Source organism: Schistocerca piceifrons, chromosome 6, assembly GCF_021461385.2.
Source record: "Schistocerca piceifrons isolate TAMUIC-IGC-003096 chromosome 6, iqSchPice1.1, whole genome shotgun sequence".
Classification (NCBI taxonomy): Eukaryota; Metazoa; Arthropoda; class Insecta; order Orthoptera; family Acrididae; genus Schistocerca; species Schistocerca piceifrons.
The window spans coordinates 273,431,491-273,459,158 of NC_060143.1; positions in this window are offsets into that span (position 1 = coordinate 273,431,491).

Genomic DNA, 27,668 nt, shown 5'->3' on the forward strand with positions numbered 1-27,668 from the left:
GTTCCTCCATGATCCCCTATTCAGTGCTAACATTGGTGCCTCTTCTGATGTTAAACCTATTACTTCAAAATCATTCTTAACCGAATCCAGGTACCTTCTCCTTGGTCTGCCCCGACTCCTCCTACCCTCTACTGCTGAACCCATGAGTCTCTTGGGTAACCTTGCTTCTCCCATGCGTGTAACATGACCCCACCATCTAAGCCTGTTCGCCCTGACTGCTACATCTATAGAGTTCATTCCCAGTTTTTCTTTGATTTCCTCATTGTGGACACCCTCCTGCCACTGTTCCCATCTACTAGTACCTGCAATCATCCTAGCTACTTTCATATCCGTAACCTCAACCTTGTTGATAAGGTAACCTGAATCCACCCAGCTTTCGCTCCCGTACAACAGTTTGTCGAAAGATTGAACGATGCACAGATAACTTAGTCTTGGTACTGACTTCCTTCTTGTAGAAGAGAGTAGATCGTAGCTGAGCGCTCACTGCATTAGCTTTGCTACACCTCGCTTCCAGTTCTTTCACTATGTTGCCATCCTGTGAGAATATGCATCCTAAGTACTTGAAACCGTCCACCTGTTCTAACTTTGTTCCTCCTATTTGGCACTCAATCCGTTTATATTTCTTTCCCACTGACATTACTTTCGTTTTGGAGATGCTAATCTTCATACCATAGTCCTTACATTTCTGATCTAGCTCTGAAATATTACTTTGCAAACTTTCAATCGAATCTGCCATCACAACTAAGTCATCCGCATATGCAAGACTGCTTATTTTGTGTTCACATATCTTAATCTCACCCAGCCAGTCTATTGTTTTCAACATATGATCTATAAATAATATGAACAACAGTGGAGACACGTTGCAGCTTTGTCTTACCCCTGAAACTACTCTGAACCATGAACTCAATTTACCGTCAACTCTAACTGCTGCCTGACTATCCATGTAAAGACCTTTAATTGCTTGCAAAAGTTTGCCTCATATTCAATAATCTTGTAGAACAGACAATAACTTCCTCCTAGGAACCCGGTCATATGCCTTTTCTAGATCTATAAAGCATAGATACAATTCCCTGTTCCACTCATAACACTTCTCCATTATTTGCCGTAAGCTAAAGATCTGGTCCTGACAACCTCTAAGAGGCCTAAACCCACACTGATTTTCATCCAATTGGTCCTCAACTAATACTCGCACTTTCCTTTCAACAATACCTGATAAGATTTTACCCACAACGCTGATTAAAGAGATACCTCTATAGTTGTTACAATCTTTTCTGTTTCCATGTTTAAAGATTGGTGTGATTACTGCTTTTGTCCAGTCTGATGGAACCTGTCCCGACTCCCAGGCCATTTCAATTATCCTGTGTAGCCATTTAAGACCTGACATTCCACTGTATTTGATGAGTTCCGACTTAATTTCATCCACCCCTGCCGCTTTATTGCACTGCAATCTATTGACCATTTTTTCCACTTCCTCAAATGTGATCCTATTTCCATCATCATTCCTATCCCATTCTACCTCGAAATCTGAAACATTACTGATCGCATTTTCACCTACATTGAGCAACTCTTCAAAATATTCCCTCCATCTGCCCAAGGCATCCACAGGATTCACCAGCAGTTTTCCTGACCTGTCCAAAATACTTGTCATTTCCTTCTTACCTCCCTTTCGAAGACTGCTAACTACACTCCAGAATGGTTTTCCAGCAGCTTGACCCATAGTCTCCAACCTGTTTCCAAAGTCTTCCCACGATTTCTTCTTGGATGGTGCAATTATCTGTTTGGCTTTGTTTCTTTCTTCAACATAACTTTCTCTGTCTACCTGGGTTCTGGTTTGTAGCCATTTTTGATACGCCTTCTTTTTCCTTTTACAGGCTGCCTTGACTGTATCATTCCACCAAGCTGTTTGCTTCATCCTACTTTTACACACTACTGTTCCAAGACATTCTTTAGCCACTTCTAAACTGTGTCCCTGTACCTTGTCCATTCCTTTTCCAATGACTGTAATTGACTACATTCAACTAACTGGTACCTTTCTGAGATCGCTGTTATGTACTTGTGCCTGATTTCCTTATCCTGAAGTTTCTCCACTCTTATCCTCCTACATATGGACCTGACCTCCTGCACTTTCGGCCTCACAATCCCAATTTCCCAATTAGTTTACCTACAAATGTCAATAACAACGCGTAAAACACAAACTTACATTATTTCTGTTTTGTAAAATTAGTTTAACATTGCTCATGAGAACTGCAAAATCCGCCAAAAGTCTCACGCAGCTTCCGACGTTGTCCATCAGGCCATGTACGAGGCTGATTTCGTGATGATGTTACAAAGTTCCAGTGGTGATGGAGAAGAGTAAATGTATCAATCTGAGGTAAGGGACCGTGAAAGTGGCCTACCCTGCAATATGAGCAACAACAGTACCGGAACTTGTATTCCGCAGGTAGAGGTATCAGAGCGATTTTCCCTCACAGTTTTCGACTTGGTTGTTTCTGGACCAACCGTATTACTATAAGCGACCCACTGTGTCCGGCGGCTCGTCACAGAGAACAAAGTAGATATGATTTATTCGGTTTGTTACCGTTTTGCCTATGAAAAACCACATGAACTTTGAAAACGCTAGTACCAACGAATAATTATTACACAGAAGGATCCAGTTTCTCGTAGGCATCCATGTACAGATGCAAAAATACTGTCCTGTGGTTGCCCGTTCTGAGAGAACAGCTCAACTTAGCGTCGCCGTACCGCTCTTACATTGCATTCATTGAACCCATACACGAGCTGCATATCAGCCACTCTGCATCAGTAAGTGTGTGTAGCACTGTTAACGGGAAGCAAATCCTAGACAGACTCGAGCACTACTGAACGACAACTCGAGGGCAATGTGTTAAGTAGGGAACTAGCTTACTTTGGTCAAGAGAAGATATTGTTAGCGAATGGAAACAAGGCACATAGCGCATACCGTCGACATTTGCACTGTTGTGCGCTATTTTTATTGCAATTCAGATACAAACGAAACAATAGAGAAACCAAATGCAATGTAGTAGCTCTGTAACGAGCAGCCGGAAACCGTGCGCCCCTTACCTAGCCTCTCTCTCTCTCTCTCTCTCTCTCTCTCTCTCTGTCTGTCTGTACATATTTATATATATCTATTGTGAATGGTATAGCCCTGTAACACTCCCGCCGGCCGGCGCTTCAGTCTGGAACCGCGTGACCACTACGGTCGCAGGTTCGAATCCTGCTTCGGGCATGGATGTGTGTGATGTCCTTAGGTTAGTTAGGTTTAAGTAGTTCTAAGTTCTAGGGGACTGATGACCACAGAAGTTAAGTCCCATAGTGCTCAGAGCCATTTGAACCATTTTTTGTAACACTCCCCTACTTCCCTAAGACACTCTCGAAGTTACTGTTACATTTGACGACTTCGTCTCGATGTGTACTTCGTGTTCTTCTGTATCGTCAGAAATCCTGAATCCGGTCAGTAAGATTGTCCGATACTCCGTAAGATTGTATTTTATTCAGTAGGCGACGGTATGAACCTGATCGACGGCCTTCAGAAAGACAGGGAACTCAACGACAACCTCCTTTTTTCATTTGACTTTGGTTTCTGGAGCTGAACTGCCAACAGCTTGGTACAATAGAGAAGTATCCACACAGAGAACTCACATAAAGCGTCTGAACAATGATTTACAATTTTTTTTGCTTTATCACAATACATAAGGCTACAGAATTTTGACATGATACTAACTGTAGACAAAGTAGAGTACAAAAAAAGAACTCAACTTATAAAGTGCAGTCAAATGAGAAAGGGTCAGATGGGGGAAAAAGTAAGTAAACTGTTTTATTACTACAAAAAGCGCATGGGGTGAGATGGAGGCTCTATGGGGGATGTGTTACGGCTTCCCAGTGAAACTGCTGCAGCTTAATCGAAACGACCTTGGCAGCATTTCAATAATTTTGTAGCCCTGAAGAAAGACATTTGTGGCCATTGATTTGCTTCGGACGAAAAGGTACATGCACGCCTGGGTACAGTCACGGCTCCGCAGACAACCGCAAACATTTTTCCGTGAATACATTACTCGTCTCGTCTCACTGTGGCATAAACCTATTAACAGTTATGGCGATTACTTCTGAAATAATAAACAGTTTACGTAGCTTCTTTCCACCTGTCTGGTTTTCATTTCACTGTCCCGTACACATTGACGATATTCCTCTGGAGATTGAAATGTTGATGTGAGTACTGACACCATACAAAGTTTCACAGATGCGTGTTACTATCTCACATAAAATTAAAAATGGCTTCCTATTTTAGAATACATGACACAGTAAAACTGTAGTGCTTGTTGGGACACCTATAAGTTTCACAAGGTTTTGCAGTAAATACTGCTATTATGCTTCCAAGAAACTCTAGGGAAACAACAAATGTTTATATCTCCTCCTTTCTCCTTCAGACAATTGGAGAAAATGCCTATCCGATGTAAGTGCGAAGGATGTGAACCATGGTGGCACGCATTCGCACCAAGGAAATTATCAGCTTCCTGCTGATCTGGAATGTTGGAAGTCAGGGGGACTTTCTAATTAATGATTGGATCACTGCGTAATATTGATCTTAAGGCATATCGCAAGGCGCCAGTCCTCCGCCCATTGTTCTTCTGACAGTTCCCGCATCAGCACCTTTAAAGACGGAGGATGGTAGACTGAAGTTCGTTGCAGGGGCAAGCGACACGGCCTTCCTCGCCAACTGATGGACCTCGTCACCGTAATCCAGTGCTGCACGTGATGGGGATTTGAGATGTCCCGCCCCGATTACTAGCCTTGATGCTTTCCCACACTGGTTCGCTATCCTCTCCTTTAATGCAATCTTAGTTACTGAAGGCTCACTATCTTCTGCAACCCAGAGAACGAGGCTAGGGTATTCAGGTCATGATAAAATGTTGTACTCTTCTTTAGATGTACCAAAATTCAATTAATATGTTCAAATATTGTTTCCGATAGTATAAATTACCTTGTAAACGGCGGGACCACACTTCGACGAAAATTTCTTCGTAAATAATGTTATAGCTTCTTTAAAATGGAATGTATTCGTAATTCTGTTTATTTCTATAAAACTGGATCGTTTAGACTCCCTAGCTGAGAAGGAACTGTCTTTTAAATGCCCAATGAATAGTCGTCGTCGTGCAAGATTTCCTTTTTCCGTCCTGCTACAACAGTGACTCGTCGACTTGATGAAACTCGAGTGGCCGCAGATATTCTTAAAAGCCTCTGCTGCGTAACATCGAAGTATATCACTTTAAACTGTTTTCTTCTTAAATGTTAGTTAATATCTGACATGAGAATGTAAGAATTGTCACTCTTTCATATTTCTGTGTTCACTTTACTGTCAAACACATCTGTAATCTGAAACTGTTAATAAGTAAGCTTAACAGATACTGTTGCAGGATGAAAAGTTCCCGTTGCCGTGTTGTTCAGTGGTTACTTTTGAATGACCACGAAGATCAAATTTCGCTCTAGCAGTCAAATGAAATTATGTCGCTATGTTGTTCAAATTTTCTCGCTTTAAGAGAAGTTAAGACTATTATTGATTTAAGTTTCCCCAACTATAATTCAGACACATTTCAAAAATCGCAGAAAAACTTTTACTTTATGTTCCGACGTATTTAAATGTTTTCGAAAATGATTTGACCACTGATAACTTTCACATTAATGTTAATTGATCAGGACAAGGTTAAGCCGGCCGCGGGGGCCGAGCGGTTGTAAGCGCCTCAGTCCGGAACCGCGTTGCTGTTACGGTCGCAGGTTCGAATCCTGCCGCGGGCATGAATGTGTGTGATGTTCTTAGGTTAGTTAGGTTTAAGTAGTTCTAAGTCTAGGGGACTGATGACCTCAGTTGTTAAGTCCAATAGTGCTTAGAGCCAACTGAACCATTTTGAGAAGGTTGACATTGAAGGCCAATCGTTCCTTCAAATGGATCAATTATTGACATTAAATGTTATCTTGACGTAAGTCAAATTTCGACAATCATAGTGTTCTTCTGTTGTATAATAACTAAGCTAATCAACAGATGTAATTAACATACATATAATTAACACTCTTTTTATTTATTAAACGTTAACAGCATACAATGATCATAGAAGCTCGAGACCTTCTGCAGAGCTGACACATTTTCATATATTTACTTCAGACATCAGTTTTTTAACTGTATGCAGAGTTTATGCCGACAATGATGATCCGATGCCCTTGCGTTGGTCTTATGATCAGTGACTCGCACTGCCGACCTGCAGCGTCGGTGGAACAACGATGAATGATTTGTCAGGATCTCCTCCGTATAACATGAAACAGGTAGAAGAAATATCATTTGATCACACACATCACTTAAAGAAAATTACGTAATTAAACCATATACTATTACGCCCTGTCTGATGTCGCTCAAGCGGAAAGAAAGGATGGTGCTGCTCGTTAAAATCTGAAGTCGCACAGATACAACAATCTGGACGCCACGATCTCACGAGCTGTTTCGCACGATCGCTGTCTGCGGCGTGCGTGTCGATTCCCCCACAGCAGATATACCAATGTCTTGAAAGGTCATAATACGCAGCACCGTAATTCTATAACAGTCTGTAATCAGTGATTTAGGGCCACAAGTGTGTGACGGGCAATTCGTCTGCCGGACGCAAACCGTATTCCCCGCGGCTCTGCTAGACCGGGACGGTGGGTCGCCGCCGCATGCGCCGGTGACGGGAGACAGCCGAGGTGGCGGCGGCGACGGCGCGCAGCCGCAGCTGTCGTGTCGGCTGCCCGGCCGGCCCAGGCGTCGCCGACGACCCGGCGGGGCGAGTCGGCCGCTTGTCGCCGGCATTTGCGTGCGGAATACTAACGGCCCGCGGTACACGGCAACTGCCACACGTCTCACCGCCAACGTGGAAGAGCGCCGCAGCTCCCAGCCGCCGCTCACTGCCGGTACACAGGTCTTGTTTTCTCGGTGCGAGCGGCTACGCGTAATCCAGAGCGAGAACAGATCCACCTGCTCCTCCTGCCCTACCTTACCTCGTGGGGCGTGGGACTTCAAATGAGACTAGCAGCAACACTGGTTTACTTGACCCTTACATTGCCTCACTGACACACACACACACACACACACACACACACACACATATATATATATATATATATATATATATATATATATATATATATATATTGTAATGGTAATGATTAGTGGTTTCTACGTCGTCCGCCCTCGGACGTCTAGACTGAGCCACACGCAACTGATTTCATCAAAGTTTACGGGCCTGAAGATGGCGTTGACGCAACGACGAAACTAGTAGCGAAGGAAATAAAAAAGCTGGACATCAACAAAAGCAAAACGAGGATAATGGAATGTAGTCGAATTAAGTCTGGTGATGCTGAGGGAATTAGATTAGGAAATGAGACACTTAAAGTAGAAAGGAGTTTTGCTATTTGGGGAGCAAAATAACTGATGTTGGTCGAAGTAGAGAGGATATGAAATGTAGACTGGCAATGGCAAGGAAAGCGTTTCTGAAGAAGAGAAATTTGTTAACATCGAGTATAGATTTAAGTGTCAGGAAGTCGTTTCTGAAAGTATTTGTTTGGAGTATAGCCAAGTATGGAAGTGAAACGTGGACGATAAATAGTTTAGGCAAGAAGAGAATAGAAGCTTTCGAAATGTGGTGCTACAGAAGAATGCTGAAGATTAGATGGGTAGATCACATAACTAACGAGCAGGTACTGAATAGAATTGGGGAGAAGAGGAGTTTGTGGCACAATTTGACTAGAAGAAGGGATCGGTTGGAAGGACATCTTCTGAGGCATCGAGGGATCACGAATTTAGTATTGGAGGGCAGCGTGGAGGGTAAAAATCGTAGAGGGAGACCAAGAGATGAATAGACTAAGCAGATTCAGAAAGATGTAGGCTGCAGTAGGTACTGGGAGATGAAGAAGCTTGCACAGGATAGAGTGGCATGGAGAGCTGCATCAAACCAGTCTCAGGACTGAAGACCACAACAACAACAAAGTACAGCTGGAAGAATTTCATTTTAATAAAAAAACTATAAAATAAAAAATAAAAAAAATTAAATAGCATAGTGTCATAGCTACTAGAGAGCCATCTGTATCTACCCTTAAATAGGGAATGCTCACAACCAGAAGACTCTGTGTGGCGCAAACGTGTGAAGCAATCAAGCAACCGTGTCATGGAAATGCACTCGACGTCCCTACAGTCAACTGAGTGCGCACAGATACCGCAGCACATGTAAGAGTGTTTGTGAGCTCAGACGTGTCAGAACGAAGTGTTCCGGACCGCTTATTAGCAGTCGGACTAAGGCCGCGCACACGTTCGCCCGTATTTTCACTCACACAACAGCATCGACACGCACGGCTCGACTGGAGCCGTCAGAGGGTCGCGTGGAAAACGGAATGTTACGTCGTTGACTTCAGCGATGAAAGCAGATTGTACCTGCATACAAGTTATGATTGTCTTCCTGTACGACGTAGACCTGGTGAGCACCCTCTCATATAGTGCATTCGTCCAAGACGCAATGACCACACCCAGGCCTTATGGTCTGTGGTGCGATAAGCTACAACTCTCGTTCACCTTTAGCGTTTCTGGGGAGTACCCTAACCAGCTCCCGATACGTGCAGACTGTTGTTAGACCCGTTCTTTTGTTGTTATTGCAACAGGAAAGTGTTGTTCCAACAGAATAACGCTGGCCCACACACTGCCCTGGAACTCAACGTGCTCTGCAAGACATGCAGCCATTTCCCTGGCCAGCACGATCTCTGGACTTAAACCACACGTAATGATGGTACGAGAAGTGACTTATGCGACTCGTCAACCAGCAACTACGTGGACAGGTCGAACAGGCTTGGCATAACATATCCCAGGAATTATTCGCCACCTCTACGAACGACTGGATGCCAGAGTCAGCGGCTACGGTCGCAGGTTCGAATCCTGCCTCGGGCGTGGATGTGTATGATGTCCTTAGGTTAGTTAGGTTTCAGTAGTTCTAAGTTCTAGGGGACTGATGACCTCAGATGTTAAGTCCCATAGTGTTCAGAGCCATTTGAACCTTTGAACCAGAGTCAGCGCCTCCGCTGCCGCTTGCGGAAGCTACTCCACGTAATAATATGGGCGTTTCAACTTGAGTCGATACCTGTAAATGTAATCATTTCGTGTACTCCATATGCACAATAAATCTTGAGTCAATTGGAAACTCTAAAAGGGTATACTAATTTGTTTTCCGGCAGTGTATATACAGAAGAATAAATGACACAATTGATATTAGCTGTCAGGGAAACTCAAGAATAACGAAAAAGGGCTTGTTCTCAAAGAACGAAAATAATGAGCGCGAAGAAAAACAACGGCTGGAAATGTTGTTTATACTTCGTGGAGCACCAGCCGACTTTCTCCAAAATATTCGAGAACACATGTGACACACATTTAACGGGCAGTGGATTCGTCATGGAGGTCCAGGACGCTGATCATGCACCATATATCCAGGAATTGGGTATCTCTGGTTTTCCTCTCTCTGCTCACATGAACCGCTGGCTACGAGGACAAAATTTTGGCACAGACGACGAGCTGCAGACCAGCATAAAGAAATGGCGGAAAGCACAGGTGGCTGCCTACTATGACGACGGTACTGAAATGTTAGTACCGTGCTACGAAAAATGTTTAAGTCGGAGCGGTGACTATCTAGAGAAGTAGTTACGGGGTGTAGCTCAACATTGCAAATAAAACATTTTTTATTTTCATTGTGAATTCCATTTCTCGACCAATCGAACGTTGAACAAAAAATAAAAAGAATGGCATTCATATAGAATGCTTTTTAAACAGTCTCACACATACGCTGTGAAATTTAGTTGACAGATAATTTGTGTGGAAGACATTCGATATTGAAATATTCTTTCCATAATCGATTTTTCACTTTGCAGCAAAGTATGCACTGTTTTGAAACTTCGTGTGAGGTTAAAACTGTGAGGCGCACCAGGAAACGATACCGGAAAGTTGCCCTTCCCGGCTGACCACATAGTTTTAATCTGCCAGGAACTGAATAACTCTTCTTAAGAAAAATTTTCGTATATAATGTATTGTTTGTATCAATACGTGTTACGGTTATTAGCACATTTTCATGCTTAAAAATGCCTAGTAAAAAAGAAGAAATATACCTGACAGGTAGAGAGAGCATAACAATAGATTCTTTTTTGCAGCTAAATAAACTGCGTTTTATTTATTTATTTATTTCACGAATTGCATGCATGCTATTACAAGTTATTTCCCGGAAAAAAGTAATACATTTATGTAAATTTTGAACGCTAAGATTAGTTGCAGTTAACCATTCAAGGTAGATGGTTTTTGGAACAAAGAATTCCATTAGCTAACCAGCGTATAGTCTCAGCTCACATATCCGACATTATCAAAGAGCAGTTGTCTTGGAGCTCCATACAGTCAGAGTTCGGTGTTGGAAGTTTCCCCATTTTTATAGATTTTCTGCACAAACAGTTATTCAGTTTAAAGTTTTCCATATATAACTATGGAGTTCAAAACAACCAGTCACTTCTGACTGCAGTATGTGGTAGAAACAAAGCGAGATAGAAAGGGAGAGAGACAAAGTTTAGAAATTAAAAGAGAACCGCTGTTAGCAAGCACGGTGGCGCAGTGGTAGGACACTTTATTCACATTCGGGAGGACGGCGCTTCACATATCTCAACGGTCATCCCGATTTAAGTTCTCCGTGTGTTCCCTAAATCGCTGAAGACAAATTCCGGAATGGTTCCGTTGGAAAGTACGCTACCGTTTTCCTTTTCCAATCTGAACTTGTGCTCTGTCTGCAATGACCTCATTGTCGACGGGAAAGTTAAGCCATAACGTTTCTTTCCTTCTTATCACTACTTGCTTCGTCGAACTTGAGAAGATGAAATGTGTGCTTCTAGTAGAAGCCAGAAATAGTTATGAACTCTGAACTGCCAGTTACTAGAATTTGAATTACAGCAGCATTACGAAATGTAATGCATTTTACAACGAAGTCGTGGCAATATTTCTAATCCGAGGGTGCTTCCATTCGGATTTATGCAATAGTAAAGCAAAGCTTTTGTCAACTATGAACATGACAGTGCTTTGGTAGATATGGTCCTATTATTGAAGGTGGTAAGCCGTTGCATTCCTCCGACCTCTGAACTGTCTAGTCAGTGATACGGAGCCAGAAAATTCAACGGCTCCGAATCACATTGCAACTTGGAATGACTGACATTAGTAAATGGTTGCCTGAAGTAAAAAAAGTGACAAACGGTGGAAAAAATCCCAGGACCGACTGAGGATCGAGCGAACCCTCGAAGCTTGAGTTTTCAGGTTGGCACTACCCACTGAGACTTCTGAAACAGTATGAATCCAGGCGTTCGTACACTGATACTACTGCGGAATGCAACCAGTTCTCCAATAGGTCGTAGTAGCTGAATCACGGTAAAATCCTCTCAATCTGTGGATGACATTTTGCTGACTGACCAGTTTCGCTTCGGTAAACTCCACTGTCACATCTGTAATGTGGTTTGACTCACGGTAAATCATTAAGAAGCCGTAACTCTTGTCCATCACGAACTGAGAAAACAGTGTTTACCTTGAAAAAGAAATATAGAAGCTCCGTTAGCCGACCGCCGTAGTTAACAAATCTGTAATATTGTGTACCAGCGAAATTCTGCGCCAGAGGGAGTGTACAACCTGTATTCAAAACCGAACTTCCGTTGTAGATGGACGTTAGAGCGCTGCGTCTCCGTTAGGCTGGCCGTGTCGGTGCGGCGTGTTTCTGCTGTCGATCGACTGGCGGAGAGCGAGCGAGTCCCGGGTACATACATAATGCATGTCCTGCCGACTGGACGCCATCTAGCCAGGGTGTGATGCACTCGCCACAGACTCTTGACCTTGCGCGTACCGCGGTTCCGATGGGCTTCTCACACGGAAGACCAGCAATTGTACAGTTAATAGAGATTGTGTTAACGACATCATGTCCAACAGTGAGATCCACAGAAGTGAAACGCAGTGGTCGTACTTTAAGCTCACTAGAATGAATGCTCTAATCCTTCGTTATTGATTTACACTAGCAATGGAACAACTGCAAGTGTCTGTGTGTGTGTGTGTGTGTGTGTGTGTGTGTGTGTGTGTGTCCACATGACTTCATCTTACTCGAAAAATACAACCGGTAGCTATACGTGTGCCAGACGGTTTCTATTGAAAAACTTTTTCCGACCACCGATGGTCTGACATTCTGAACAAATCTCCATACTACTTTAATGATTTTCTTTCAATCCTATCTACCACTGTTTCATTATCCCTCATTCTACATCTTACTTGATTATTAGTTTTTTCTAGATTCTTGGTATTTCGGGGCTTTTTTTTCGTAAATAACCCTTTTCCACAGCTGTTAGTCTTCTTTCGAGGTCAACATTTAAAATCCTTAGTTCTAATCGATATCACACGACAAGTTCGACCATTCGTCCACACTCTTTTCTTATTGCTGTTAGAAGTGCCCTTGTCCCATCAACAAGATATTCGTATACTCTACTAACTTTCTCCTTCGTTGTATCCTGTATTTTGCCTCTGTATCGCCCAATCCACTTTTTTTTGTTTCAGGCGATTGTCAACAACATCGATGTACTTGGAGAAATGCATGGTAGACACTGTGCTGTCTTACAATACAGTATTTACTCACAACAGGGTTCGATCATTGATCATCTTCATAGTGGAAAAGTATTGTGACAACTTCACATGTCATGCATGCTGTTTTAACAGAAAATATATCATAGCTGACTTGCAAACGTCATAAAAAGATACTTCACGCCATAATACCGGCTTAAGCAAGCGAAAAACATGGAAAAATGAAACCATGTAACAGCAGTAAGTGCTCAGCACCATTGGTCAGGCACAACAACATCCAGTAGGTTAACAGTAAGTGTTGATCAAAGAAGCTTTTTTGGCTTGTAGCTCCAGCGTCAGTATTAACTTATCAGGTGCTCGGTATCTGTTAGACTAACGTCTAATCCCCGTTTGTCACATTCCTGATATAAATGTCGCGTCATTAACTCAAGACCGTATTTTTGTTGTGCTTAAACGGCTTGATCAGCTGCAAAATTTAACGAAAACACATAATTAACTATGGTTCGCATTCGTCCACAGCTGTTATTCCAACTTCGGAGAGCCACTTCAACGTATAAACTGTACAACATGGCTGGCACACTGCAACCTTGTCTCAGCTCTTTTGTGACATTAATAGGTTCTGATAACTTTCATCCTCCTTTATTATCTCTTTATATTTCAGTGATAATCTGTAAAAGATGGTCATCCATATCTTTCATAGCTTTCCACTGTTTTGTTTTGGGAACATTGTCATAAGCTGTCGCTAAATCTCCAAATACAATGTGTCTGCGCAGAGCATGTCGAATCTGTTTTGAGTGCTGCTTCTGTACGATCAAAAGAGCAATTTCTTTAGCCGCAACGATTTTACTAGTGGTGTAACAACATCTAATTTACAGTTAAGGTGTCATTATCATTCTGCAGGACATGCGTGCCATACATGCGCTGTTATACGCCTGGTGAACATGACTTGATCTGACGCTGAAATATCGAACCACTTCGATACATATATCCTGTGGGATACTCGGTGGTTCTTTCTTCGAAATGTCTGCCGGGAGACTGAAGTCTCATAATCCCTAAGTTGATGTCTCGCGTATTGTGTCTGTCCACTTGTAATGTGACCGAAATCTGGACGTATGCGTACTCTTTGTCTGTTAATTTGGCATTTTATTTTATCAAAAATGGTATTCCCAAGAAAAAATTCTGATAGGTGCTGCCGATTGATCAGTAACGCAGTCATTCCTCCTATCGTGTATTTTACGTTTTGATAGCAACGGAAGGGAAGAGAGATGAAGGGGTGTACAAAGGTTCATAGACCAATCCAGTTGAGAGGTGATTACTCGTCATTTGGTTGGTGTGTAGAGTTGATCTGATTACGTCAGACGCAGGGTGCCCTGACGATAGTTTATCCCAACGTGTAACGGACTTTCGTGTAAACAGCAAAAGAAACTTCAAGTCTGTGAAATGTCCTTTCTCGCGCAAATAACATTCGAAATATGTGACAGAAAGAAAACGAGTAGAACCAGAACGAGCGGTGTTGGTAAGAAATGCTGAGAACTGGCGAAGTAAGAACACTATGAAATGTAAAACAAATAGTGGGTGCCAGGTTATCAAATAGGAACTCCTGTTCAGCAGTAGATACGGTAGAAATGAAACGATGATCTTCGACCGTTAACGCTAAAAAGCGAAGTCACCCCACTGTCATTGTTGCTTCTTGTATGAAGAGAGTATTACCATTAATGTTGTGATCCTTGTACCGTGCTAGAAATTATCCGATCTGCGATATCAAACAACATATAATGCTTTTTGCAGTCATTGAACGCATGCATTTGTACTGTCCTCTGCTTGTTATTTATGATACTTGTTCCAAACATACGAAAAACGCTGAAGTCAGTCTCTTCTTAGACTCTCTCTTCTTGTTACTTGCAAAAGAGCGGACGCCGTCAGTGAAGCGGATGCGAATCTCCATCCTACTCACTTGTCAGGCCGCTCCATACACCAGCCGGCAGCAGTGGAGGCGGCATATTTAAATTAGCACCAGCAGCGTAACGCACCACAATGGCGTCATAAGAAATGCAGTGCTGAAAGTTCATTCAGGTACTCCTTGCTGGTACACCGTGAGTAACGGTGCAGTCCCTCTCTGCCCCTCCTCCTCCTTTTTTTTCTCAAATAGACAAGAGAAGGCAGATATTGTCGTACTTACGTGCCGGGTGTGGAGATGAATACTTGTTCTTCCTGTGTCTCATTAACATAGTTTCATCGTTTGTCTTCGCCTTTGCTTGAAACATTTCAGAAATACTGTCTGGTTTCCGGTTATAGTATAAAGAGATTTATCAGGGCGTTTCCAGTTGTGTCATTTAAAAGCGCGCAGTTGACTCCATGATTCAGTGTATCCGCCACTTGGCATACAAAGCCATTATTTTTCTCCCAATCCCAGAGATGCAGAATTTCTTGTTTGAACAGATAGAGCATTGGCTACTGCGTTTCGTTTAAGTGAAACTCGAGACCCTGACAACATGGATGAACATTCAAAATTACGAGAGAAATTTGTCAGACAGTAACAAACAAGAGCCTTCTGCTGTTCAGTACAACGTACTTGTACAGTCCCTTTGTGTCTTGCAGCAGGCTTTAGTATTCTACTGTTCAGCGTTCCCTTCACTTTATTTTAAGGGTATTGTTGTTGTTGTGGTCTTCAGTCCTGAGACTGGTTTGATGCAGCTCTCCATGCTACTCTATCCTGTGCAAGCTTTTTCATCTCCCAGTACCTACTGCAACCTACATCCTTCTGAATCTGCTTAGTGTATTCATCTCTTGGTCTCCCTCTACGATTTTTACCCTCCACGCTGCCCTCCAATACTAAATTGGTGATCCCTTGATGCCTCAGAACATGTCCTACCAACCGATCCCTTCTTCTGGTCAAGTTGTGCCACAAACTTCTCTTCTCCCCAATCCTATTCAATACTTCCTCATTAGTTATGTGATCTACCCATCTAATCTTCGTGGCTACTATATTCGGGGGTGCTGGACTGAACTGTAAAAAATATTGACTGTCCGGAGATTCTCTGGCGATGATGAGTTCCATGAGATCATAGATGGTGGAAAGGTCCTGAATGAAATGTACTTCGCAGATCATTTCAGGCGAGGACGCAGAGAACAAGAGACTTTTCTTTGATATTAGAACAAGAAGGTGCCATTTCGACTAACGTTGTCAAATCAAGAATAATCTGTTTCATATTTTTATACTTACGTATCAGTTTCCTTGCGAGCAATGTGAGCAAAACCTACTTGGTCACGGAACGAGTCAGTACAAAGTTTACAAAACGTCCATTAGAAAATACACAAACCAAGAATTAACAAAACACAAAACAAACTGTGAGAGAATATACAGATAAATAACACATTAGAAGAGAAAAGTTCTTGACTTCTGTGAGGAACTCCTGTGCATAAAGGAAGCAATGTGCCACGAAAAAACCTTTCAAGTATTTGAATACTTGAGATTCATCGCTCATCTTTTTCTCTGTTCTGCTGGAACACTATTGAAAATGAAACTTGTTGAATAGTGTACACCTTTCTACGCAGTGCTTAAGGAAGTCTTATCCAAGTACATCTCATTCCTCCGTCAAGTGTTCACCGAATGAATGTCGCAGTTTATTCTGAATAAGTCAGTATCATCAACAAAAAATTCCATGATGCGATATACGTATGTACAGGGATAGTAGAGCATTTTATCCGTCTTCAGGAACTGTGTTGCTATTTTTTCATATATTCAGCAAGCAGCTGCGCAAAATAAATTTTCCTTTACCGGTTTCAGGCACCTAGTGCTCTTCTTTAGAAAGTTATAATTATCGCATTATTTGGGAGTGTCAAAAATAAGGTATACGCAGCATATTGCTGGGTTAGCTGATTAGCTCCAATTCTGGCATGATATCTGCACTTGTTTTTGGTTCCTTATGGCACTTTTGTACAGGCACTATGGATCACATGACCACAGGAATATTCTGCATACATCTAATTAGTCACACTCGCAAACAACGCGATAATTATAATCTTTTGAAGAAGGGCGCTGGGTGCCTAGGTACCCGAAACCGGTAAAGGAAATTAAATTTCTTTTGTACAGTTGATTGCTGATTGTATCAAGAAAAAGGGATGGTGGAGTCTGAATTTCCAGCATCTTATCAACTTCGTACAAGAACTTCGCAAGCTGACATCGCGTATCAGCCTGACTGGCCTTCTCTGGGCTTAGAATATTGTTAGTGAGTGGAGAGTGTCGCTCCAAAACATAACACCATACGAGATAAGAGACAATCCAAACAGTGAAAATAGCCGCATGCAGTTTCTGCACAAGATCTTGATCGTGATACCTCCAAGAAAGGTTAACATCTTTGCTCACTCCTAAAAATTTAAAATGGTCTACGTCACTTACAGTTTGACGACCCTGGCACAGTAAAATCTTTCGCAACCATTCTATATCAGTAACAGTATGTTTTGCATTTCGTTGCATTCAACCGTTAATCTGTTACGATAGCCACATGCTGATCTTGTTGACTACTTTATTAGCTACAAAATTTATATTACGTTCCAAGTCTTCTATAATAACACTTTTGTGATCCGCAAGTAGAAAAAAATTGTGAGTTATCTGTCACGTTTAGTGGCAGACCATTGGTGTAGTCACTGAGATGACAAAAGTCATAGGATACCTTCTAATACCGTGTCTGACCTCCTTTTGCCGGCGTAGTGCAGAAAGTCGACGTGGCAGGGACTCAACAAGTTGTTGGAAGTCCCCTGCAGGAATAGTGAGCCATGCTGCCCCTATAGCCGTTCATAACTGCGAAAGTGTTGCTGATGCAGGAGTTTGCGCACGAACTGACCTCTCGATTATGTCCCATAATTGTTCGATGGGATTCATTCGCTCGAATGGTCCAGAACGTTCTTCAAACCAATCGTGAAAAATTATGGCTGCAAATTGTTTCCTACTAGACGAACATAACAATTTCTAGTCAGTGATCGGCTCAGTTGGACCAGAGAAGCCAGTCCATTCCACGTAAACACAGCTCACACCATTATGTAGCCACCACCAGCTTGACGGTGCCTTTTGACAACTTGGGTCCATGACGCTCGGACCCTATCATCAGCTCTTACCAGCTGAAATAGGAACTCATGAGACCAGGCCGTGGTTTTCCAGTCGCCTTCGGCAACAGCTATGGTCACGAGCCCAGTGAGGCGCTGCAGACAATGTCGCGCTGTTAGCCAAGGCACTCGCGTCGGTCGTCTGCTGCCATAGCCCAATAACGCCAAATTTCGCCACATTGCCCTATCGGATACGTTCGTCGTACGTCCCACATTGATATCTGCGGTTATTTCACGCAGTGTCGCTTGTTTGTTAACACTGACAAATCTACGCAAACGTCGCAGCTCTCAGTCGTTAAGTGAAGCCGTGGGCCAGTGCGTTGTCCGTGGTGAGATGTAATGCTTGACGTGTGGTATCCTCGGATCATCTTCGACACCCTGGATCGCGGAATATTAGATTCCCTAACGATTTCCGAAATGGAGTATCCCTTGCGTGTAGCTCCAACTACCAATCTGCGTTCAAGGTATATTAATTCCCGTCGTGCGACCGTAATCACGTCGGAAAACTTTTCACGTGAATCACCCGAGTATAGATGACAGATCAGCCAATGCACTGCCCTTTTATACCTTGTGTACGCGACAGCACCGCCGTCTGTGCATGTACAAATCACTATTCATGACTTTTGTCACTAAAATGCACAGTGTATAGGTAGAGCAATGAAACCAGAACAGAAACCTGTGGCATTCCGCCATGATCGACATAAACATTATCGATTCCACTCCTAGCCTATTATCGTAGACCGCTTTATTGTCGACACATTCCATACGTAGGGTGCGTTAGTTTCATTTACGAAGACATTTTGTGCCCACTGATGGCAGTAAACTGGCCACTCGTCAGACGATTCTTCGTTTTAGACAATTTACGACCAACAGAATTTCCGTCACCCGTGGGCATTCATACAAAATCGGCAAAGGCTTATGAGGAGTGAGCTCATTCATTTTCAACGGTTGTGAAACGGGCTGCATGAATTTGAACGTAACCGCCTCAAGGACGGCTCAAAATGGCAACTATCACCAATTAAAGGCGTGAGCGACAGTCGTAGGCAAGCAAACCGGTGGGAGCAACTGGAAGACTCAGAGTGACTGCATGCAGCCGGAGTGTAGAGCTCCGTGCCCGACGCGCCAACCACCGCCGTAATGGCGGGCGTGCGTGTGTGGCCCGCGACCGCCCCATTAGCTGTAATTGCGCTGCCAGCTCCTAACAGCGCGCACTCACTAAGGAGGCTGACACAGGCGTTTGTGGCCGGCCAGCAGCCAAAAGAAACCACCCGGTGGCGTCGCTACGGGGCGGCCGCCTCGTGTTGCCGGGCGTGTTTCGTTTTTGATAGCCTCGCTGTCAACACGTGACAGTGTCCAGGCCAATAGTGAAATCAGTAATGGTGCTAACAGATATTAGAGTAAGAAAGACATTGTTTCGATAAGAGGGGCAGTGGGGAATAATGCAGTTCAAACGAATCCTTCACTCTCCAAGGGGGTGAAAATCCCTGGCACACTAAAGCAGTGTGCCCATTGGGATTCGAACTCAGATCCCTGGTTTTCGCGGCCAATCCACTTACCTCTTGTGCTCTACAGGTACGACTCGCCACTTTCCTTCAACTCTACTAATTTTTTCCTCCTACTTTCGAAACTTAACGTAGTTTTTCCCGTATACTTGAATACTGCTAATACTTTATTCCTGCTTTTCAAACTTGTCATAAATTTTCCTGGAACACACCTCGAAGAAGGAACATCGCCACAGGGGTTGGACGTGGACACCAACAGCCAACAGTCTGCCCAAAGTCAAAAGGAGGCGCGATTATTTTTAAATGTGAAGATGTTTCATTTTTACATACACCACAAGAAACTACTATAGCTAAAACTTTATTTTAAAACAATGGATATTAGGTATATATCATTCTAAACTTTCAAGTCTGGCAGAGGATGAGAAAATATTCGAGACTCTTTGCAGCAAAATAGTTTTCTGGCAGCTTTGCGGTCACATACAAAAAAATATCTTCTCTCAGAGCCGTGGACAACTTAAAGAAGATTTTAAGTGTTTTTCCATGTGTAAAACGTGTATTCAGTTTCATATTTATGCACAGATCTTGAGGTTTTCACGCAAAAAACACCGATAGTGTCTGTAATATTACCCACCTGTTCCATCGCTTTTGCGCAGGGATGGCTCTGAGCACTATGGGACTTAACATCTATGGTCATCAGTCCCCTAGAACTTAGAACTACTTAAACCTAACTAACCTAAGGACATCACACAACACCCAGTCATCACGAGGCTCCTTCTCTTTCCTAGCTCGGTTTGACATAGCATTCTCTACCCCTGTGGGGATTCGCATTGTTCTAAGGCTACCGTGAAGGTCTGTCATGGGAAACAGCATGAGGAGAAGCAGTACTTGTCTTAGTACTCTGCGCTTTTTTTTTTAATCGTTGATGTGGCCTCGCGACCCTACATAGGGCACACTTGGTTTCGATCTTATAAGGCTTCACTAAAACCTTACATCAGTTCAGGCACAGTCAGGATCCAGAGGAGGTAGAAGAGTCTGTGCCCTTTTTTTCCCCGAAGAGCATAGGTATGGCATTTCCAGGTTGCGCGCTTGTCGAGTGTGACCTCTTAGTATTTCTCTGGTTTCTCCAAGGTACACTTTGCCCTTGCAATCTGTAATATTTCTGGCTCTAGGAGCCAAAATATTCAATCCGAAGCTTCACATCGTAGCTGAAAATGAATGTATTAGCTGATGTATGACGTAAGATGTGGAGCGAAATCACAAGAACTTAAGTCTGGGGAGTATGGTGGATGGTACAGTACTTCCCAGTCCCATCGACCGAACAGAGCAGCCAAAGCTTGCGCTGTATGCGCCCGCGCATTATCGTGCAAAATGATGGGTGGGTTGCGCAGAAAGTGTCGCCGCTTCCTTCGCAAAGCTGGTCGCAGGTGATGGTGGCTTTGATTTGATTCCGAAGATGAAGGAACCACTTCCTGGCGTTCGCTTCAGAACTGTTCGAGAGATTCGACAGGCAGTAGACCGCTCCATTCGCACCATCAACAGAACAGGCTCTGCTAATGGCATACTACGCCTTCCACATTGCTGGCAACGGGTTCTACACAACGCTGGTGACTACTTTTAAGGGCAGTAACAGGTGCAAACATGTAATTTATTGTGAATAGAGTTTGTAGCACAGAAGTAAAAAATTTAAACGTCATGTATGATGCGGTATTTTTTTACGTATGTCAATGTTTATGACGTCACCCGCCAGTTTAGTCGAGAGCGCTAACGCGCTGCTTCCTGGACTCGGGTAGGCGCGCCGGCCCCGGATCGAATCCGCCCGGCCGCTTAACGATGGAGGTCGGTGTGCCGGCCAGCCTGGATGTGTTTTTTAGGCGGTTTTCCACATCCTGCTAGGTGAATACCGGGCTGGTCCCCACGTTCCGCCTCAGTTACACGGCTCGCAGACATCTACACACATTTGCACTATTCCATGGGTTACACTAGACGCATACAGTAGAGGTACACTAATCCCGTCCCGGGGGGTACGGGTTGGCGGCAGGAAGGGCATCCAGCCACCTGTTAAATTAACTTTGCCAACTATGAATAGCCATGCCAACCCTGCGTCATTGCAGGGAAAGACACAAGCCAAAGAAAGAAAGAATGAATGTTTATGACGTCATTTCTCCGGAATATGATAAGTACGTTGTTCTTACCCTCACAGCGATTGTTGCCTGACAGTAGGGGATATGTGTACCAAGTTTGGTTGAAATCAGTCCAATGGTTTAGGAGGAAATGTGAAACACACAAACACATACACACACACACACACACACACACACACACACACACACACACACACCACATACATAAATATGTACACACATTTTTATTTATTTATTTATTTATTGTCCAGCCTCCGATCGGTCACGGAGTGGTAACGACAGAAAAAAATTGAATATGCTTTATTGCAAATTTTATCTACGTCTTGCAGCTACTTCGCTATACCAGACTTAGATATTTGTCATAGCGTGGTGCCAACTTTCCAGTACCCTCATCATAAAAGGCAATCGCCTGTGCTTTCCGCTAATTCTCTATGCTGGTCTGCAGCTCGTTGTCTGTGTCAAAGTGCTGTCCTCATAGCCAGCAGTTCATGTGAGCGGAGAGGTGAAAATCAGAGGCAGCCAAGTCCGGGCTCTGTGGTAGGTGCTCAAACACTTCTCATCGGAAACGCCTGACGGACGTCTTCATGCCACCGCCGGCCAGTGTGGCCGAGCGGTTCTAGGCGCTTCAGTCTGGAACCACGCGACCGCTACGGTGCAGGTTCGAATCCTGCCTCGGGTATGGATGTGTGTGATATCCTTAGGTTAGTTAGGTTTAAGTAGTTCTAAGTTCTAGGGGACTGATGACCTCAGCTGTTAAGTCCCACAGTGCTCAGAGCCATTTTCTTCATGCCACCTGCAGTATACGGCCGACAATTGTCATGAGGAAGGAAAGGCATGAGAGTTACGTTATGTTGTCTGCATGAAATCGTGCGAAAACCCACAGAAAGGCTCACAATTAGCGGGAGGTACTATATTTTAGACGTCTTTACGTGCTCACTGTGGGGCGCTGAGAATTGAAAAGTGCGAAGTGACGCGGTAGAGGGGACCGACCGCGCAACACATCTGCGCTAAAGTTCAACAGGTTTTCACTGAGGTTTTAATTTCGGGATCGATCGGAGGTTGAGAAAAAAATAGCACTCTCACTTAGGGCGTTGTAGGTATGTCTGAAGTGTACAAGTTTTTTAGAGGAGCTGAGACCGAATCTTGGTGCAAACTGGGCAGAACTGGGCCAGCGGCTTACACAAAAATAGCAGACCTATCAACATAATAAGAAGGGTATATCTAACTACAGTAGCGTCCGCGATGGGCAAAGCACGTTTCAAATGGAGTTTTCTAGGCAGTCTTACAAGTTGATAGACACGGCAATGCCCTAATCTTCAGTTTATTGTTTCGGCTATGCTCGTATTCATCGTGAATGGAAAACTGATTTTCGGAACGTTCATTTTCTGTTTTTTTTTTTCCCGTGAGGCTTCCCACCCGTGAGCGTGGAAATACTGGATTGTTTGTGCACTCTACGCTCAGTACCGTAGGTGAAGGTCTGATTGCTTGCACATCGTGTCGAGCGAGCTGCATTTATTATTCCTACTCGCAAGTATTCGATTATACAACCGAATTGTTGTCAGTGATTACAGCGTGCCATTCCACGTTCACAAAAGTTTTCCTCTCGAGTTCGACGGCGTTTATTTTTTTTTCCCCCGAAGCGTTAGTTATGGCGTATAAACATGTGCGCTGGACTGCTGCGTCCATTGTAATTAAGCGGTTGTCTGTGAGTGTAGTTTCCGTGCGCGGGGCACGTAAAACGGACGTAACGGCGGCGTGTCCTCCGTGTGTCCCGCTTTATTGCATTATAACTCGCGAAATGCTGGCTAATTAGCCGCAGCCTCGCCCACGCCGCTCTTTAACGCTGCCAATTTCGCCGGCCGAGTGCCGGTAATCATTACCGTGGTCACACCGCGCCGTACTAAAGTTCTTCTTAATGGAGCCGAAGACTGTCCCGGCCCTCTGCTCCGAGTTCTTTTCCATGACAAGCGTGAAACTCGTGCAGACCCTTACAGAAATGCTCTCTTTCTGGATGCCGAGGTCCGCACTATTCCGTGTTGTTCTGAACCGTGAGAACAAGAGAAACGGCCAGTTTGAAAGATAATGTCTCCACAGGCTCATTTTGCCTCGTTTTCTGGCCTCTGGTATCTGACGAATTCGCATCTGGTTTCATTTCCTGTCTACATGACCTCGCGTAGCAGTATGTTGGAGTACATATTAAAGCAATCACCTTTTTATGCAAAGGACGAAGAAAATACCAGAATCGCATTTGACTGCATCAAGCTCTCGTCTTTTGACGTAGCATACGAGACTCAGAGTGCTCTAAATGAGCTAGGGAAGTCAGAAATTGTTCGGCCCCTAAATCCTCTAGCTATTGGTGAATTTTCTTACTCGCTATTAGATCATAGCTATTTTCTGTTTTATGAGCAGACTTCGTAGTTTGAGTTATGCACTACACAACGCTACACAGCACTGTAGTACACTAAAATATAGCGGTTAGAAGAAAACTGTTGTTTTGCTCATTTGTTTGCTATTTTTAGCCTGTAAGGGAGGAATCATAAGACGTTTGCTAATCTAGCAGGTTTGTTTTATTCCTGTTATGAAGCTACAGAGAACTGAGACTGAAACTACTGTCAAGGCCTCAGGAAGTCCTTCCCGAGAATCATCTCACTGCTTCCAGAAGAACCTTCTGGCTGAATCTTATGTCTTCGTGCGTCTCGTTCTCATGTTCGATGGCTTGTCTCACTTCTCTCTCCTTTCGGCGAAAGAGCTTGCAGTTCGCAGTCTGATAATCTTCCCATGAGCATGTTCAGCTTGTTATAGATTCTCATTCGTTACTCTGCTGTAGACAATTTAATGCCAAAGACTTTCCTTTCATGAACTGTAACGTGTTACCTTTTGGTATACTTGGGAACGATCTGGTCCGTGGCTCTGATTCCTCCACATTCACTGTGATGCCTGTGCCCCCTTGGTGTATTTTTGGTAAATAAAGGGAATATAGCCTACGTCCAGTCAATTAGTTTATTGCTCCCTTGGTCGGTGAGAGGTATAACATTTTCTCTTGTCTGTTTGGTTGGAACTGGTTAGTTCTCCTCCTCGTTTTTAGACGTCTTAAACGAACTGAAAGAAGTCCCTGCTGCTGAGTGGTATTCCAATAGAGCTGAAAACCTCTTCGAGGCCAGTCAGATCGAGAGGCAGTATTTTCACTGTGAAGGTTCCCAGGTTCGAAACCCAGCGTTGGCAGCCGATCGCCCCATTACGTCGCTCGGTTGCTCGCAGCTGAGTAATTCATTCGGCCCTATCTCCCGCGTAGCCTCCACGGTAAGTAATGTCAGTGTTTAATCGCTGAAAAGGCCACGGCCGCTACCCACGGTGTCGCTCCGTCACCTTGGTCGCATGGTAATGCGGCTGGTTCGTGCTGGCGCTGTTGGAACGGGGCCTGCGACAAGTGGTGTGTGTGTGTGTGTGTGTGTGAGAGAGAGAGAGAGAGTTGTCCTGTCCATTCAGAAGTGGCTGCCCGCTCGCCACATGGGAACGGTGACCGCCTTGTTTCCATGATCAGGTGCCTCGCTACAACAGAAATGAGGACACCGGAAACCATGGCGAGGAGCCCGCTTCGCACTTGTTTCGCTCTCCGCGACACAGGCCGGTTGTCTGACTTGTTCTCTTAGTGTGCCCAGCGAGTTATTACGCTTTAGTTACAAAAATTCGACAGAAGGTAGTTCGCATGATGTCGCATAATTCCGCTAGCGTACTGTTCGTTGACAAAATTGTATGGAATGAAAAACAGAAAGCAAAGTGGCGGAAAAAAGGAAACAAATCACAAAATTAGAGAACAGTAGTAACTACATACAGCGCTCTGTGCGTTTAGCTATGTGGTAACACTGTGCCACTTTAGTTTGAATAATAGAAAATTTGGTATGTACGAGCATATTTGCAGATGTGTCAGAAGATTTGGTTGTGGTGCTATGAGAACTGTGTCAACATATGCGTATTATATCAGCTATCCCCCAAGTGGCGAAATATGGCTCAGGAAACACCCCTCTCAAAGGGCAAGCTGAGATATTGTGTTTAATTACGACGTATATAATCAGCAAGAAAACTCAATTACACACTGTTTTGCAAATAAAATCATGTCACATGCGGGTATGTGATTTGTGTCGTTGTGTGCTAGAACAGTTCTTGCTGAGATTTCTTTCATGTTTCCTTCATAAAATACGGGACAAATAAACACTACCGCAAAATTATGCAATAAAATCCAGATTACTGCTATGGTAGTTTAATGATGTGTTTATTGTGATGCATCACTTTCGGCTAGATTCCCATCTTCAGACCATCAACGAATGTTGTATAACTTTTTTGTTTTACTGGTGTAGGCTGAAGCAATGAACTAAAATTTGTACCAGCGTCGGGATTCACTCTGTGAATGATTAATTTTTTATTTTATTATGACGTTAGTGAATCATATTTTCGGATATGCAGATCTGCTACTATATCATCAGTAGTCACTCTCACTCTTTATTGTATTATAACGTGGTGTACGTACACGACTCTTATGCTATAAGTTGTTTTATGATTTGCGCCTGTTGTTTATGGTCCTTTCTTGTAATCTTTAAAACTTGGTGTTTTATCGTCAGATTTGACAGGTTGACAGTTGTGACAGTTGGCCAAAGATGCTGTATGGTTACCTTTACTGAATCGTGAGCCCAGGACGGCTTTCACATAAGAATTAACGAAAATAATCCATTTACATTCTTCAATCACTTAAAGAATGATAATCACAACGCACAACGAATGGAGTTAGCAATGAACATTTTATACATTTTACCTAAAGGTTTAACAATGAATGCCGGCCGAAGTGGCCGTGCGGTTAAAGGCGCTGCAGTCTGGAACCGCAAGACCGCTACGGTCGCAGGTTCGAATCCTGCCTCGGGCATGGATGTTTGTGGTGTCCTTAGGTTAGTTAGGTTTAACTAGTTCTAAGTTCTAGGGGACTAATGACCTCAGCAGTTGAGTCCCATAGTGCTCAGAGCCATTTTTTTTTAACAATGAATGTACATAAAGAGATAGAAATACACTCCTGGAAATTGAAATAAGAACACCGTGAATTCATTGTCCCAGGAAGGGGAAACTTTATTGACACATTCCTGGGGTCAGATACATCACATGATCACACTGATAGAACCAAAGGCACATAGACACAGGCAACAGAGCATGCACAATGTCGGCACTAGTACAGTGTATATCCACCTTTCGCAGCAATGCAGGCTGCTATTCTCCCATGGAGACGATCGTAGAGATGCTGGATGTAGTCCTGTGGAACGGCTTGCCATGCCATTTCCACCTGGCGCCTCAGTTGGACCAGCGTTCGTGCTGGACGTGCAGACCGCGTGAGACGACGCTTCATCCAGTCCCAAACATGCTCAATGGGGGACAGATCCGGAGATCTTGCTGGTCAGGGTAGTTGACTTACACCTTCTAGAGCACGTTGGGTGGCACGGGATACATGCGGACGTGCATTGTCCTGTTGGAACAGCAAGTTCCCTTGCCAGTCTAGGAATGGTAGAGCGATGGGTTCGATGACGGTTTGGATGTACCGTGCACTATTCAGTGTCCCCTCGACGATCACCAGTGGTGTACGGCCAGTGTAGGAGATCGCTCCCCACACCATGATGCCGGGTGTTGGCCCTGTGTGCCTCGGTCGTATGCAGTCCTGATTGTGGCGCTCACCTGCACGGCGCCAAACACGCATACGACCGTCATTGGCACCAAGGCAGAAGCGACTCTCATCGCTGAAGACGACACGTCTCCATTCGTCCCTCCATTCACGCCTGTCGCGACACCACTGGAGGCGGGCTGCACGATGTTGGGGCGTGAGCGGAAGACGGCCTAACGGTGTGCGGGACCGTAGCCCAGCTTCATGGAGACGGTTGCGAATGGTCCTCGCCGATACCCCAGGAGCAACAGTGTCCCTAATTTGCTGGGAAGTGGCGGTGCGGTCCCCTACGGCACTGCGTAGGATCCTACGGTCTTGGCGTGCATCCGTGCGTCGCTGCGGTCCGGTCCCAGGTCGACGGGCACGTGCACCTTCCGCCGACCACTGGCGACAACATCGATCTACTGTGGAGACCTCACGCCCCACGTGTTGAGCAATTCGGCGGTACGTCCACCCGGCCTCCCGCATGCCCACTATACGCCCTCGCTCAAAGTCCGTCAACTGCACATACGGTTCACGTCCACGCTGTCGCGGCATGCTACCAGTGTTAAAGACTGCGATGGAGCTCC